Source organism: Cnephaeus nilssonii (genome assembly GCF_951640355.1).
Source record: "Cnephaeus nilssonii genome assembly, chromosome: 14".
Lineage (NCBI taxonomy): Eukaryota > Metazoa > Chordata > Mammalia > Chiroptera > Vespertilionidae > Cnephaeus > Cnephaeus nilssonii.
The window spans coordinates 63955813-63973949 of record NC_137085.1 but is presented as its reverse complement, the minus strand read 5'-3'; positions in this window follow the sequence as shown (position 1 = coordinate 63973949).

Here is an 18137-nt window from a genome sequence, read left to right as displayed (position 1 = left end):
CCTCCTCCCTCCCTCCCTCCCTGAACTCTCAGCCCCAGGTCTCAGCACCCCTGTTTTCTCAATTGAGGCTCAAGGTGGACAAGATGACCTTGGATGTAGAAAACTGCCCCCAGCACCTTAAAATCTTGTTTACATTGGACAAAGAGTCTCCATTTCTAGAGACCTGCCCTAAATAAATAAATATTTAGGCACACAGATGTTCCCTTTAGCACGATGGTGGGAGTGGAAAATCTGAAATGGCCCATATTCCACAGTGAGGGCTTCGGAAATTCTGATGTGGGGACACAGAAAATATCAAAGACACTGACTGGCAGTTTCTGCCCCTAAGGATATGAGGTTTGGGAAGAGCACAAGCCTAAGAATCCTTCTTGTCTAACACACACACACACACACACATGAACACCTGCAGGCTCCCACACATGTAGGCATGAACACAGAAACAGTTGTACACACATGCACATGCCGACACGACATGCACACATATGAAAAGCATCCCTGTCAGGGCTCCCCTTCCTAGACATCACTTCAAGGAGAAGATAAGAGATTTGTAAGTCCCACCCCAGAGGTGACCATCATGAGTGGCCTGATGGGTATCTCTCAGGCTCTGATTCTCTCATTCTGTCTCATCTCTCTCTAAACAGGCAGACTCATTTTCACTCATGAGTATCTGCCTGTGGAAATCACATGTATGAGGTCTAACAGCTGGGATCCTGGATGTAAACAGTCCATGTATCTCAAGTGAGAGGACCCCTCAGGTCTTCATTGGCACAGGGAGACCCCTGCACCCACTTTAGCAGCTGCTCAGATTTCCTCGTCCATGTGGACCAGGATTGGCGGATCCCATCCCCTCTCCTTGGACATTCATATTTTTCCCAATTCCTGGCTATTTCATTGGTGCACTAATGTTAGCCTCAGAACATACATCTCTGAAACCTTGTGCAAGAACTTCTGGGGGTAACCTGCGAGGATGGCACTGCCAGGTGAAGGGGAGCACCTGTGGAACTTGGTGGGTCCAGCACACTCTTTTCCCAGAGCGGGGGCCTTTCCCCTTCTCTACAGGGGACCTGCTGGGGCCTCCAGGGCTGGTCGCCACCAGACCAGAAGCCTGCCAGTCTGATGGTGACAGTGCTCACGCCCAGTGTTGACAGTGTGTGTGTCCCCATCGGGGAGGTCACGCATCTCTGACATGTACTGGCATGTGTACTGCCTCTCATCGGAAGTACATGTTTTTGCCCTCTGGTCCTTTAGAAAACCCCAACTTTCAAGAGTTGTCTGCTCCACAGGGGTGTGAGACCTCTCTCTGGCCATCGGTTGTGAGGATTTCTTCCCAGCTTGGGGTTTGTCTTTTCAGCTTTCTTCACTTTTCTCCTTTTTGGTTTGGGAAGAGCCAGCCATTGCCTCACTGGCTTCTGGCCCTGGGGTCACACTTAGCACAGTGGTCTCTACCCCGAGATGGTGCACACACTTACTAAGGGCTTTTCTCTTACATCTGATCTCTAATCCATCTGGGATTTCCCGTTCAAATAACAAAAATGCTATTTCACATAAGAACAAACAAAAGTATGTGAGCAGACACAAAAAGGCACCTACTATAAGATTCCATTTACAGGAAACGTCCAGAATAGGTAAAGGAGCAGAGACAGAAAGCAGATCAAGGGCTGCGAGGGGCAGGAGGCGTGGGGAGGGAGTACTATCGGTGCAAGTTGTCCTTGTGGGGTGACAAATCTGCAACTAGATAGTGGTGTGGGTTACCCAGCATCGGGAATGCACTTCATGCTCATTGGAATAGCACCATTTAAAATACAAATTACTTTGTTATTACTTAACATGAATCATGTCATTAATAAATGAAGTATAAAAAAAGAAATTAAGAAATAAAAAAACACACAGCCAAATAGCACATAAAATAAATAAATGCATCACACCATGAAGACAAGAAATAGGTAACAATTACAAAAAATAAGAGAAAATGGTGAAAGAGTGGGGGTAAAACAAACTCTTCTGGTGGCCTAGAGAACTCAGATTCCAGAAGCAGCTCTGTGTCTGCCCAGGACGCCTCTTCCAGCCAGTCCTCTGTGTCAGGAACCAGGGCAGGTTCGGGGTGGGGGGACCTTCAGGCTGGGGTGCTGGGGCCTCAGTTGGGTGAGAGGCTGCACAGGCCAGGCCCTGTCCAGGGCTGCAGCTGGAGCTGCTGCTGGTGATGGCACGACGGCTGGAGGTGGAATCCCTCCAGGTCTGGAGCGGCGCCCAGGTCTGTGCCTGCACGGGGCTGCTCAGGATGTGCAGCAGGAGCAGGCTCTGCCTCCGGGGCTGGTGCTGGAGTTTCAAGAGGAGAAAAGATCACCCACCCACATGCCTGCATTTCCACATGCTCCTCTCCACGACCCTGCCCCAAACACAGAACACAGCCTCAGCCCAGGACCCACCACAGGATGTCCTCCCTGCCGGCAGTCCAGCAGATGGGTGGTCTGAGGCAGGTCCTGGCCCCCGGCCAGCCTCTGGGGGTGCTCCGTGTGTGTCTGACACCGACCCCTCCCCATAAGCTTGCATTCACCTCCAGCCCATATCCCACCCCCACCTCCCCACCTTCTCACCCTTGGGCTCTGCCTCCTTGAGCTCCAGGTCCTCCGGCCGGGCTTGTAGAGCATGGGCATGGTGCTCCAGGATGGAGCTGGACATTGTGAGTTGCCTGTGGAGCCTGAGCGGCTTTGTGGGAGGAGTCTTTGTCCAGCCAACCAGGGATCCAGGTTCCCCAGACGCCAGGTGGCCACACTCACTCTGGGCCTGCTCTGGTGCTCAGTGGTGTGGCTCACCGGCCCCTCACTGGTGGACATGGGGTGGGGGTCTTTGTCGACCATCTGCTGCTCCTCCATGTCCTGGGTTGAGTTCTGCAATGACAGTGACCAATAGCCAGTCAGGGAGGCCTCAAGCCCTGGCCAGCCCTAGTCGCTGCTGTTTCTGCCCACTGGACCTTCTGATCCCAGATCAGGCCCAGCCCTGTGTCTGCACAGACCTCCATCCAGGGCAAATGTGACTCTCCTTCTGGGCTCGGGGTAAACCTCGGGCAGTTTAACATCCACCCAGTCAGGCTTAACCTGGGATGTGAGATTGACAGACCTGCAAGGCTTTTGACTCCTCCTCTGTGTATTTATTTTTTGGGCCAGGCCCTCCCTATGTGAACCCCCTTACACACGCACATATACACGGAGGGGACATGGGTCTGCTCAGGTGGGATCAGAGTGGTGGCCTGACCCAAACAAATCCTCCCTGGGCCTCCCTGTGCTACCTCTGGGTCCCGCCTTGAAAAGGGCCAGAGGCACCTGGGCTGAGTTTGGAACCAGCAGCCACAGCAGGCGACAGCAGGCGACCACAGGCTGTTACTGCTGGCTCTTTGGCAATCATAGCCTCGGGACTTGGGCATACAATGGCAGAACCTTTTGTAGGTTGTAGATGAGCTGGGTAGGGGCTGTTTTAGAAGGTGGCTGCCTGGATACCAGGGTTCCAAGTTCTGTACGGCTCCATTGTCAGAAAGTAAGGTCACTGACTGGGTTCCCTACCCTGAGCATCTCCTCAGACAAGCGCAGGACCTCACTTGTTCTGCCGCTGGCTTCCAACTCGGCCTGTGGCCCTTTTCAACTCGGGACCGGAGGTACACAGGGAGGCCCAGGGTGGGATTGTTCTGGCCAGGACACCACTCTCATCCCACATGAACAGCCCTATGTCCCCTGCCCGTGTGTATGTGGAGGGATGGGGTGTGTGTAAAGAGATTCACATGGTAAGTGCCTGCCCCCAGCTGGAAGAGGCTGATGGGAGAAGGTTAGAAGCCTTGTGGGCCTGTCACACCCCAGGTCAAGGATGGCTAGATGGACATGGATATGGAGCGTCAGAGGTGTCCTCTACCTGAGGTCTATCCCGAGCCCTGGAGTGAAGGTCTGTGCAGACACAGGGCTGGGCCTGATCTGGGATCAGAAGGTCCAGTGGGCAGAAACAGCAGCGACTAGGGCTGGCCAGGACTTGAGGCCTCCCTGACTGGCTATAGGTCACTGTCATTGCAGAACTCAACCCAGGACATGGAGGAGCAGCAGATGGTCGACAAAGACCCCCACCCCATGTCCACCAGTGAGGGGCCGGTGAGCCACACCACTGAGCACCAGAGCAGGCCCAGAGTGAGTGTGGCCACCTGGCGTCTAGGGAACCTGGGCCCCTGGTTGGCTGGACAAAGACTTCTCCCACAAAGCCGCCCAGGCTCCACAGGCAGCTCACAATGTCCAGCTCCATCCTGGAGCACCATGCCCATGCTCTACAAACCCGGCCGAAGGACCTGGAGCTCAAGGAGGCAGAGCCCAAGGGTGAGAAGGTGGGGAGGTGGGGGTGGGATATGGGCTGGAGGTGAATGCAAGCTTATGGGGAGGGGTCGGTGCCAGACACACACGGAGCACCCCCAGAGGATGGCCGGGGGCCAGGACCTGCCTCAGACCACCCATCTGCTGGACTGCCGGCAGGGAGGACATCCTGTGGTGGGTCCTGGGCTGCGGCTGTGTTCTGTGTTTGGGGCAGGGTCGTGGAGAGGAGAATGTGGAAATGCAGGCATGTGGGTGGGTGATCTTTTCTCCTCTTGAAACTCCAGCACCAGCCCCGGAGGCAGAGCCTGCTCCTGCTGCACATCCTGAGCAGCCCCGTGCAGGCACAGACCTGGTCGCCGCTCCAGACCTGGAGGAATTCCACCTCCAGCCGTCATGCCATCACAAGCAGCAGCTCCAGCTGCAGCCATGGACAGGGCCCGGCCTGTGCAGCCTCTCACCCAACTGAGGCCCCAGCACCCCTGCCTGAAGGTCCCTCCCCCGAACCTGCCCTGGTTCCTGACACAGAGGACTGGCTGGAAGAGGCGTCCTGGGCAGACACAGAGCTGCTTCTGGAATCTGAGTTCTCTAGGCCACAAGAAGAGTTTGTTTTACCCCAACTCTTTCACCGTTTTCTCTTATTTTCTGTAATTATTACCTATTTCTTGTCTTCATGGCGTAACGCAATTTATTTATTATAGTATTACTAGAGGCCCAGGGCACGAAATTCGTGCACGGGGGGGGGGGGGGGGGGCAGGAGGAGCTTCCCTCAGCCCAGCCTGCACCCTCTCCAATCTGGGACCCCCCAAGGGATGTCTGACTGCCCGTTTAGGCCCGATTCCACCAGGATCGGGCCTAAATGGGCAGTTGGACATCCCTCTCACAATCCAGGACTTCTGGCTCCCAACTGCTCACCTGCCGGCCTTCCTGATTGCCCCTAACTGCTTCTGCCTGCCAGCCTGATCACCCCCTAACCACTCCCCTGCTAGCCTGATTTATGCCTAACTTCTCCCCTGCCAGCCTGTTTGCCCCAAACTGCCCTTCCCTGAAGGCCTGTTTGCCCCTAACTGCCCTCCTCTGCAGGCCTGGTCCCACCCAACTGCCCTTTCCTAAAGGCCAGGTCACCCCAACTTCCCTCCTCTGATGGCCTGGTCACCCCTAATTGCCCTCCCCTGCAGGTTTGATCGCCCCTAACTGCGCTCCATTGCAGGCCTGATCCTTCCCAACTGCCCTCCCCTGCTGGCCATCTTGTGGTGGCCATCTTTTGTCCACATGGGGGCAGGATCTTTGACCACATGGGGACAGCCATCTTGTGTGTTGGAGTGATGGTCAATCTGCATATTACTCTTTTATTAGATAGGATAGAGGCCTGGTGCATGGGTGGGGGCCAGCTGGTTTGCCCTGAAGGGTGTCCCAGATCAGGGTGTGGGTTCCTTTGGGGCATGGTTTGCAGGCCAGCCACACCCCCCAGTGACCCAAGCAGAGGCCCTGGTATCTGGGATTTATTTATCTTCTACAATTGAAACTTTGTAGCCTGGAGCAGAGCCAAGCCTCCTGCTCGCTCTGTGGCGGCAGCCATTTCTGTTGGGATTTATTTATCTTCTAAATTGAAACTCTGTAGCCTTAAGTGGAGGCCAATACAGGCCAGGGCTGCAGAAGCTTGGCTTCCTCCATCGCCAGGGGCAAACCTAGCCACCTGCTCTCTCCAGCTCCATGGCTGCTGCCATTTTTGTTGGGATTTATTTATCTTCTATAATTGAAATTTTGTAGCCTTGAATGGAGGCCTGGGCCTGCCAGGGTGTGTGAAAAGCTTGGCTTCCTCCATCGCTGGGGAAACCCAAGCCTCCCTCCTGCTCACTCCATGGCTGCAGCCATCTCAGTCAGGGTTAATTTGCATACTTGCTCCTGATTGGCTGGTGGGCGTGGCTTGTGGGTGTAGCGGAGTGATGGTTAATTTGCATCTTACTCTTTTATTATATAGGATTTGTCATTCTAGGGGTTAATTAATTTCTTTTTTATACTTAGTTTATTATTGGCATGATTTATGTTAAGAAATAAAGTGTGTGTTTACATTTTAAATTGTGTCATTCCTGAGCATGAAGCACATTCCTCATGCTGTGCAACCAACACCACTCTCTAGTTGCAGGACCTTCACCCCCAAAAGGAAACCCTGGACCGGCTGGTGTTCTCAGTGGTTGAGCATCGACACATGAACCAGGAGATCACAGTTTGATTCCTGGTCAGGGCACAAGCCCAATAGGAGACATGCAGGAAGTAGCCAATTGATGTTACTCTCTCATCAATGTTTCTAACTCTCTATCCCTCTCCCTTCCTCTGTCTCTAAAATAATAAATAAAAACAGTTTTTAAAAATAAAAAGGAAACTCTGCACCAACAGTACTCCCTCCCCGCTCCTCCTGCCCCTGGCAGCCCCTAGCCTGCTTTCTGTGTCTGCTCCGGTACAGATTCTGGGCATTTCCTCTAAATGAAGCTTACAATTGGTGTCTTTTTGTGTCTGCTCAGATACTTTTGTTTGTTCTTATATGAAATAGCATTTTTGTTATTTGAAAGGGAAATCCCAGATGGATTAGAGATCAGATGTAAGAGAAAAGCCCTTTAGTAAGTGTGTGCACCATCTCGGGGTAGAGACCACTGTGCTAAGTGTGACCCCAGGGCCAGAAGGCAATGGAGGGCTCTTCCCAAACCAAAAAGGAGAAAAGTGAAGAAAGCTGAAAAGTCAAACCCCAAGCTGGGAAGTATTCTTCCCAACCAATGGCCAGAGAGAGATCTCACACCCCTGACAACTCTTCAAAGTCAGTGTTTTCTAAAGGATCAGAGGGCAAACACATGTACTTCCAACGAGAGGCAGTGCACACGCCAGTACATGTCAGTGATGCCCGAACTCCCCGATGGGGACACATGCACTGTCAACTCTGTGGGGAGGGCCCTGTCCCCATCAGACAGACAGGCTTCTGTTTTGGTGGTGCCCAGCCCCGGGGACAACGTGAGGCAGCAGAGGCCCCAGCAGGTCCCCTGGGGAGAAGGGGAAAGGCCCCTCCTCTGGGAGGACAGTGTGCAGGGCCCGTCGACGTCCCACAGGTGCACCCCTTCACCTGGCAGTGCTCACCCTTGGAGTTTCCAAATATTTATCGTGTATTCAGTAGGTGTCAAGTATTGTGCTAGTTGTTGTAGATATATAATAATGAAAAATGCTATCCTAACTTCATGGATCTTAAGTCCAGGAAAGGAGAAAATATTAAAATCATAATGGTAGTATTACAAATAAATTTTCAAGTTTTAATAACTGCAATGCAAGACGGCTCTAAAACTGTCTAATCATGGGATCTTGTCTTGATAGGACGTCAGGAAAAATCTCTACTAATGAAGCATTCTTAAATCTAAGACATAAAAAATGGGAGTTCTTTCAGGCAAATGAAATAACATTAGTGAAGGTCCACAGAATATAAGATACTTTGCATTTGCAAAAAAATTAAAGAAGCTGAAGCTCAGTGAGCAGCAAAGAAGGAGGGGTTCAGGTAGAAAGATAGCCAGTGCCCAAATCATTCAGGGCTTTATAGATTGCATTAGAAATGTTGTATTACAGCCTAAAAGTTATACAAAGATTTTGAAGGTATAAGACAGACCTGAAATTGAAAACATCACTCTGCTACCAGATGCCAAGAACAATTACAAGCTGTGATAAATAAAATACGAGTGTGTGGTGTGTGTTTTTTTTCTGAATATGCAAGTAGCCCAATAAAACAAAATTGAGTCCAGAATCTATACTAATAAAAGGGTAATATGCTAATTAGAGCAAGAGACCTTCCAGATGTCCTTCCAGACAAAACCATGGCGGTGGGGCCGAGGCAGAGGCGGTTAGGGGTGATCAGGCCAGGAGGGGAGGGCAGTTGGGGGTGATCAGGTTGGTGTGAGGGGCAGTTGGGGGTGAGCAGGCCGGCAGGGGTGCCAGTTGGGGGCGAGCAGGCTGGCAGTGGGGGGCAGTTGGGGGTGATCAGACCAGTGTAGGGGGGGCAGTTGGGGGCAATTAGGCCGGCAGGGGGGGGGCAGTTGGGAAGCAGGCCAGCGGGGGCAGGGGCAGTTGGGGGCAAGCAGGCCGGCAGGGGAGGCAGTTGGGGACAAGCAGGCTGGCGGGGGGGGGGGGGGCAGTTGGGAGCGATCAGGCCAGCAAGGGGGGAAGTTGGGGGCGAGAAGGCCAGCGGCGAGGGCAGTTGGGGGTGAGCAGGCCAGCAGGCAGAGTGTTTAGGGGTGATCAGGCAGGCAGGCAGGTGAGTGGTTAGGAGCCAGTGGTCCTGGATTGCGAGAGGGATGTCTGACTGCAGGTTTAGGCCCGATCCCTGTAAACCGGCAGTAGGACATCCTTCGAGGGGTCCCAAATTGGAGAGGGTGCAGGCCGGGCTGAAGGACAACCCCCCACGCCCCCGTGCATGAATTTCATGCACCAGGCCACTAGTAATTCTTATATTTATGGAAATTTGGAGAATGCTGAAAGATAGAATTTCAAATACAAGAATAAAGGACAGATTGCTGATTAAGTGTGTTGGAATGATTGACCTTGCAGCTGGGGAAAAGTTATGATCTACCTCTGTGTATTGATTATACAGCTGCTATAAAAAATAGATCCTAAAATCTCAGTGGTTTAAATCTACAGAAAGAAGTTAATTTCTTGCTCACAGTCTAAAATTGATGGGTGGCTCTCCTCTAAGTGGTGATTCTTGGATTTAGACATTTCCCAAAATGACTTCGCCGTCTTCAATGCAAGTCCTCCAAGGTCATTTTGGAAGAGGATCTCTCTTGTAAGTTTGTTGTACGTCAAGACTGTTAGTGATGGTCATCACTTCTACTCATTCTAGTGGCTGCAATTCAGTCATATGGCCTCGCACAGATGCACAGGAGGCTGGGAAATAGAATCTAACTATCTAAATGGAAAGATGATATAGGTGTTGTGATAGCCAGAAATATGAGCATAACTTACATCTTATGCAAAATTAAAATGTGTAAGTATTAAAATCCTATCTAATAAAAGAGTAATATGCAAATTAACCATCACTCCACTACACCCACAAGCCACGCCCACAAGCCACACCCACCAGCCAATCAGGAGCGAATATGCAAATAAACCCAACCAAGATGGCTGCAGCCACAGAGAGCAGGAGGGAGGCTTGGGTTTCCCCGGCAATGGAGGAAGCCAAGCTTTCCACCTGCCCTTGCCGGCCTAGGCCTCCACTCAAGGCTACAAAGTTTCAATTATAGAAGATACATAAATCCAAACAGAAATGGCGGCGGCCACAGAGCTGGAAAGAGCAGGAGGCTAGGGTTGCCCTTGGCAATGGAGGAAGCCAAGCTTTCCACACACCCTGGCTGGCCCAGGCCTCGGCTTAAGGCTACAAAGTTTCAATTATAGAAGATACATAAGTCCCAACAGAAATGGCTGCCGCCATGGAGCAAGCAGAAGACTTGGCTCCGCTCCAGGCTACAAAGTTTCAATTGTAGAAGATAAATAAACCCCAGATACCAGGGCCTCCGCTTGGGTATCTGGGGGCAAGGCCAGCCTGCAAACCACCACAGGCCCCTTGCCCAGGCTGCCCCACACCCCAAGGAAACTCCAACCCTGATCCGGGACACCCTTCTGGGCAAACCAGCTGGCCCCCACCCATGCACCAGGCCTCTATCCTATCTAATAAAAGAGTAATATGCAGATTGACCATCACTCCAACACACAAGATGGCTGTCCCCATGTGGTCAAAGATCCTGCCCCAATGTGGACAAAAGATGGCCACCACAAGATGGCCAGCAGGGGAAGGCAGTTGGGAGGGACCAGGCCTGCAAGGGAGGGCAGTTGGGGGTGATCAAGCCTGCAAGGGAGGGCAGTTAGGGGTGACCAAGCCGGCAGATGAAGCAAGTTGGGGGCGACCAGGCCTGCAGAAAAGGGCAGTTGGGAGGGACCCAGGCCTGCAGGGGAGGGCAGTTAGGGGCAAAGAGGCTGGCAGGGGAGAAGTTAGGCATCAATCAGGCTGGCAGGGGAGTGGTAGGGGGTGATCAGGCTGGCAGGCAGAAGTGGTTAGGGGCAATCAGGAAGGCAGGCAGGCAAGCAGTTGGGAGCCAGCAGTCCTGGATTGTGAGAGGGATGTCCGACTGCCCGTTTAGGCCCGATCCCCGGGGGATCGGGCCTAAACGGGCAGTCGGACATCCCTCGAGGGGTCCCAGTATGCAGAGGGTACAGGCTGGGCTGAGGGACAACCCTCCGTGCATGAATTTCATGCACCGGGCCTCTAATATAAAAGTGCCAGAAGATATTTTAAAAGAATATATTTCTTGCCTTGATCTGGTAAAGACCTTCTTAGGCAAGAAACGTAATGCAGAAACCACAAAGGAAAAGAATAACAGATTTGCCTGCATCAAAATTTCACATTTTTCTGTCACAAAAGACAGATCTAAAAAATAAGTGGTACCCTTAGAAGAAATATCTGCAAAACATATAAACAGACAAAAATATAACAGCACTACTGGATAAAGCGACTGTACAAATCCTTAAGAAAAAATAAACCTTACAAAAATCAACAAGAAAAATAGAGCAAACCTACTAAACCAAGGAACATGTGAAAATATATTCAAGCTCACCATTTCAGGAACAACAACAGCAAAAGAATAATAATAATATCATGATGATGATTTACCATTTTATCCAATCAAATAAACTAAAACGTGGTTATTAAATAAGCATCATGAACCATGGTTATTAAATAAGCACCACTGAATTCTTGGTGGAAATACAAGCTGGTGCAGTTTTGGGAAGGGAAACTCTGGACTATATGTCAATATTCAAATTGACTTAACAAATCCACTTCCAGGATCCATCCTACAGAAATACACATGTGCTCAAAGATACAGATTAGATACATGGGCGGCAGGTAGGGAAGGAGAGAGAGAGGACAGGACAATAGGAGACTAAGTAAGGAGACTATGGATATGGGTGCTCAATGCAGCACTGTTTGTAATGTAGAAAATTATAAATAGCCTATGTAGATAATAGTTAAAGGAATTATGATACATTCATACTAGAATGAGAGGTAGCTGCTAAAATGAATAGGGTAGACTGAAATATGTCCATGAGAGTATCCATAAGCCATGCAAGTTACATAACAATGAAGCTAATCAGGAAGAGGTAGGATGAGTAGAGATGTAAATGCACAGGAAAAGCTCTCTGAGAATTAACATCAAACATGCAGAGAGAGAGGTATGAATAGGGGTTGGGAACAGGGAGGAAAACAAAGAACATAGAGTGGATATTTTCTTTTTATATAGTCTAAATTGTTTTTGTCTTTTAAAGTATATGTGTTTCTCTGAAGTTAAAATAAAAATTTATTGTAGCTGGAAAAAATGAGCTAATAAGGATTAATAACTGACTGCTCTGATGGGAGAGCTTTCTGGTAGGTGAAATCTACACACTTGTCATCACCATATTTCTACATCATGGCTACTGCACACTTCAGGTAAGAATTCTAACCTTACTTGAGCATAGGGCCCTTGGATGCTTGCCAACTTCCCACCCATTCCACAAACGCCCAGTACCAGCATCTCATCTATGTTTGCAAAGGGCTATGAAATTAGAGCACTTTACATTGTATTAAAATCATTTGTCAACCCACCACTGAACTTACCCATCTAAGTCCTCGGTGCTCATTAAAGAGGATATTAATGAGAAATTTTCTGCACAGATGCAACTGAGAACAAATTGCAACGAAGGGAAGTCATCTCCGACTTTCGCCCTCTCTTCACCTGGTAAATGGTGTGGGAAAGGGAACCATTTCCATAATTCATAGGCATCCTGTGATGTGCAAGGTTATTTTTGAATTTGTTTCTCCTGTAAGAAAAGACTTCCTTCCTAAAATTAGATTGTGAATCTACTTCCAAAGCCACTAATCAAACAGAAGTTGAAGCTACTTAAATAAGGAAGAGAGAATTTTAGAGCTCTACAATCATTAGAAATAGGTCACAAAGAGCTTCAATAAAACTTCAGAAAAGGTTCTAATAAAAAAAGGTATTCTCATTAAGAAGCTGTAAAGTAATCCTGCTATCAAACAGAAAAAATTACATATGCAAAAGCAGCGAAATATAGTCTATAAAGTCATTTAATGAAGCAGAAATTTGTATCTATGCCATATCTAATGCACTTCTTGAAAAACCTTGGCATATTCACTAATTATAAACCATATATTCTACACAGTTATTATGAGTATTATCCAGCAATAGAAGATTTAAAGTTGGTTGTCTCCTGCACCATAGTTAGCAATGAAATACTGGCACATATATGATCTGCTTAAATAGGTGAGAAAATAGGAAGGAATTGACTAAGTAGCCCTTTAATTATGCAGAGTTTCCATAATTCTGACACTGAATTCCATGACACCCACAGATTTCCCTATAATCTAGTTGTAAATAGTAATTACAATGTCCATAGTAGAAAATGCTGTATTTTAGGTGGCAAAACAGTCTCTATTATTTTCCCCTGTAGTAAGTTATTTGATAACTGTCTAAAACTTTCCCAGCAGGGTGATTTTTATATTATTTCGAAGCTATATTTTTCTTTATTTTTATGAAAAGTGTAACAATAATTTGTTCAGCCATTTTCAAATTTAAAAGACAATGGATAAGGAAATTTGCCACTGAACTTTAAGACATTATATTTAGCAGGTCCTCAGTGCATTGCATAATCAGTTCAAGACTATGGATTAACAATCAAAGGAAGCTCAGACACTGACCTACATTAGAGAAACCCTATTCACACATCCAAGAATTCCTCATCCCCAGAGGACTGAAAACCTACCAGGTAACCTGCTAGCTAAGCAGCACACATCCCAATATTATGGGGCTAGGGACCAGGAAAAAGTCATCCTGAAAGGCACTACATTAAAGGTGAGAAAAACAGTAAGTCCTACATAACCCAGCCTTTGTTTTCAGATGTAGACAATAGTGCTGCAAGGCAGCAATCACTTAACAAGTTATCATACAGGTTTAAATCCACATCAGGAAACACATTTGATGAGGCATTGTTTTCATTCTCAGGATGTTTAACACACAAGTTGCCAAAATTAATTGAGCTACATCAGAAGCAGAATAACTTCAAATATCTTGAGCTTTACAACCAAAACTGGCTCCTCCTCCTGTGTTTCCTATCTCAGTGAATAGACCCTCTATCTACTCAATTGGTTGCTCAAGCCAGAAAACATACCATCATCTTCTTTTTAAAAATTTAAAAAGATTGAGAGAGAGAGAGAGAGAGAGAGAGAGAGAGAGAGAGAGAGAGAGAGAGACATCGATTTGCTGTTCCACTTATTTACACATTCATTGGTTGCCTCTTGTATGTGCCCTGACTGGGGATCAAACCTTATCCAGACAACTCTCTAACCAACTGAGCAAACAAGCCAGGGCCTAAACATTATCTCTATAGTTTCCGCTTTCATTTTAAACATCCAGTCACTAGTCTTTCAGATTTCCTCATTCATTCATTCCTCTTCTTCCCCACTGCTACCACCATAGTTCAGACCACCAATGTCACTTCCCTGGACTTAGAGATGAATATAGGAAAGAACTCATGAGTCTTAGGTCCCCTACTACAGCCTTGTATCTAATTTTGGCTTCTAATTTTTCTGTTATTTTTCTTAAAAAGTATCCCAAAATATATAACCTGTGTACCCTACCTAAAACTGTATCTTCTGCTGTCTAAATTACTACAGAAGCCCCCATGACCTTCCACTTCCAGGCTGGTCCCATTCCCATCTCCACTCAGCACTGCAGAGGAAATGCTCTTCCTAAAACACAAGTGCGGCCTTGTTCTCCCATTGCTGAACAACCTCCAATCGCGCCATGTTTTTCTTACGATTTAGTCTCAACTCCTTATCATGACTTACATTTTATGTCGACACAAATGTTATGATCTACACACAACTTCTCCAGCTACTCTACAGCCCTTACATGTTCTCTGGACATACCGGTACTTCCGATCCTCTCTTCTGGAGAGAGCAGAAACAAGGGTGTGTTTCCTGTTAAATCAGCAGCACTTAGCACCACTGTGTCACTTAGTAGGCATTTCATAAATATTAAATAAAGGAAGACATGAATGAAAAATGATGCACTCTGCATCCCGGGGGCAAATTCAGGCATAGTGATCCAAAACCCATGAGGGATGGATCTAACAGGAAAAGCATGAACTGATTCCTGGAAATAAACTGCAGTTGAATTCCCATATTTGTGAGCAATTACACTGAAAAAAAAAATGTGTTGAATCATCTCCTGGGGGAACAGTCATTAAATCTGACTCTAAATTTCTCTCTCCCTTACAAATCTGCATTTCTTCCCAATTTCCTATTGCTGTGAATGTAATACCTGATACACCAGATTTTTCCTAGCTGACAATACTCTTCCTACCAAACAATGAGAATATTACAAACAGTGTTGAATCCAGGCCCTGAAAACAGATGACCTTTTTCCTTTTCCAAAGCTACTATTTTTTATATATTTATTTAATTTTATTTTAGTCTTTCACCAAAATGTAATGCTTGGGCAAACTTCAAAGTTTTTCCTCATCCATATTTCCTCCAAATAGATTCTTACTTTCTATAGATTCATACTTATTCAGATTACACCTCATGATGCTATAAGCCTTTCAATAACTGATTACAAAGCACCACCAACTTTTTTATATTCACTCAATTATGAAACATTCATTGAATACTTTATGTACTAGGTAGTGTACTACAAGGTACATAAAAAGTTTTTTATTGCTCTACAAGTTTTTTCTCATGTAGAGATAGCTATATATATAAAAGCCTAAGCGACCGGCCGACTGGCTGACCATTCCACCAGCCGACCGTTAGCTATGATGCACACTGACCACCAGGGGCAGATGCTCAATGCAGGAGCTGCCATGCTGCGGAGACTTGGCAGCTGTGATTCTCAGGTGATGCACCCGGAACCAGAGAGAAGGGAGCCTGATTCTGGGGGGTGTCACCCAAGAACCGCCCTCTTGCAATCAGGGACACCTGGGGATGTCAGAGAGCTGGTTTTGGCCCAATCCCCACAGGCCACGCCGAGGGACCCCACTGGTGCACCAGGCCTCTAGTAATTTAATAATGTTTTATACTGCCCAGTAATTCTGAGATGCTTTTATATGGTTCCTGCATATTTTGTTGGTAAATGTTCCAAATATGCAAATATTATAGATGTATAGATTGAGATAGACTTAAATATTAGGATTAGATTCAGGTAGGTAAGTAGGTAGATAATTAAATATTATATCCATACACATTTCTATTAAAATCATGTACATAAATTAGATTGAATAACTTACAACACACTTTTTTTTTTAATCCTCACCTGAGGATATTTTTCCCCATTGATTTCCAGAGAGTGGAAGGGAGGGAGAAGATACAGAGAGAGAGAGAGAGAAAGAGAGAAACATTGACATTAGAGAGACACATCGATTGGCTGCCTCCTGCACATGCCCCTATGGTGCTGGGGAACCTGCTACTGAGGTACGAGCCTTTGATTGGGAATCAAATGCTTGACCCCTCAGTCTGCACGCCAAGGTTCTAACCACTGAGCAGACTGACCAGGGAACAACACACTTTTTAACCATTGAATCAATGTAGTTTTTAATAGCTCATGGGGCAAGCCCTTCATCCATTACCTATTGTGTCAATATTTTCTTTCTTTTTTTTTTTTTTTACAATTTGTTGAATTTATTCATGTGACAGTATTTAATAAAATTATATAGGTTTCAAGTGTACAATTTTGTAATACATCATCTGTATATTGTATTGTGTGTTCACCACCCCAAGTCAAGTCTCCTTCCATCACCACTTATCCCCCCTTTTACCCACTCTACCTCCCCGCATCCCTCTGGTAAGCACCATACTGTTGTCTGTCTGTATTGATCCCTTCACCTTTCTCACCCAGCCCACCGGCCTCTTCCACACTGACAGCTGTCAGTTTGTTCTATGCATCTATGAGTCTGTTTCTATTTTGCTAGTTTATTTTGTTCATTAGATTTAAGTGAAATCGTAGTTTTCATTTAAGTGAAATCATTCATTTAAGTGAAATCATATTTTTCTTTCTCTGACTGGCTTATTTTACTTAGTATAGTAGTATAATACTTCCCAGGTCCATCCATGCTGTCCCATAAGATGAGATGTCCTTTTTACGGCCAAGTGGTATTCCTTGTGTAACTGTACCACTGCTTTTTTATCCACTCATCTGCTAATGGGCACTTGGGCAGCTTCCAAATTGGCTATTGTAAATAACACTGCAATGAGCATGGGGGTACATATATTCTTTTAAATTAGGGTTTCTGGATTCTTTGGATATATTCCCAGAAGTGAAATTGCTGGGTCATAAGGCAGTTTCATTTTTAATTTTTTGAGGTAACTCCATACTGCTTTTCAACAGTGGGTGAATCAACTGTGCATAGCAGCCAACTGTGCACAAGGGTTCCCTTTTCACCGTATTCTCACCAACATTTGTTGTTTGTTGATTTATTGATGATAGACATTCTGACAGATGTGAAGTGATATTTAATTATGGTTTTAATTTGCATCTCTCTTATGATTTGTGACATTGAGCATCTTTTCATATGTTTATTGGCCATCTTACTGTTCTCTTTGGAGAAGTAGCTATTCAGGTCCTTGCCCATTTTTTAATTGGATAGTTTCTTTTTTTGGTGTTGAGTTGTTCTGTATTTTAGTTGTAATTCCTGTTTGATCCTGGGAGAAGGTAAGTGTAATATCCACCTACTCCACTGCTATCTTATCAATATTTTCTTAGTTCTTGCTTTTGTCCCTCTTCTTGGTGAATTTTAATATGATTTAATCAAGTTCCAAAAAAGGTATTGAGGTTCTAAAGAGGAATTACATCTGTCCCACTAATTAATTCGTGAAGGGTCTTATGAATTACTATGTGAGTAATTCATAAGACCCTTAATAATAATGATCAGGGACATTCTGTGCTTGACCATGCTTGTTCTTAGCGTATTTAAATCTCCATGTACCAAAAATTTTTAACATGAACAATCCATACATTTGATCATTGCTGAGGCAAAAAAAACAAGAAAAAGGGAAAAAATCACACTATGTTAACATAATGCACATTTAATTTTATATCACTTACATCAAAAACTGTACCAGATACGCAATGGTGTCAAAGATCTAATACCATTCATTGGCTGGAAGAAGCCATACTTACACAGAATTCAATGAAAGGACGAGCTTTCCATCTGGCATTCTTTTAGTAAAAGAGCGATTGCCTGTGAGCACTTCACTTCCAATCCCAATACAGGTGGTCTACTGCCTCAATACCAGACTAGAACATATTTTAAGGTCCTAGATACAATGGCGTTTTAACTCTAAGTTATACCGGAAGATGATAAATCAAACCAGTGAGATTAAGCACAGGCAGATAAGAATAAAAATTGCCTGTTCTGCCTTCATAGACTCGTGATTTTGAATCTATGCTAAGCGAGAAAGAGTAGCACATTGCCTGTGAGGACTTTGGGAGCAGAGGTCTTCTCTTTATTCTATCACAAATTTATACCCAGAACGTGGCCTCATAGGGTTGGGGCTTAAGGGGGTGGGGGTGTTTCAGAACATCCTCGCCATAATTTTTAGATCCTAAGTAGTATTTTCTGAATATTCAAAATGAAAATACTGTAGGCCATGCTTACCTTTTGATTGGCACACATATTCTATCCGTTAAGAATCTCTTTAGAGCCAGGATCCCTGTCTGA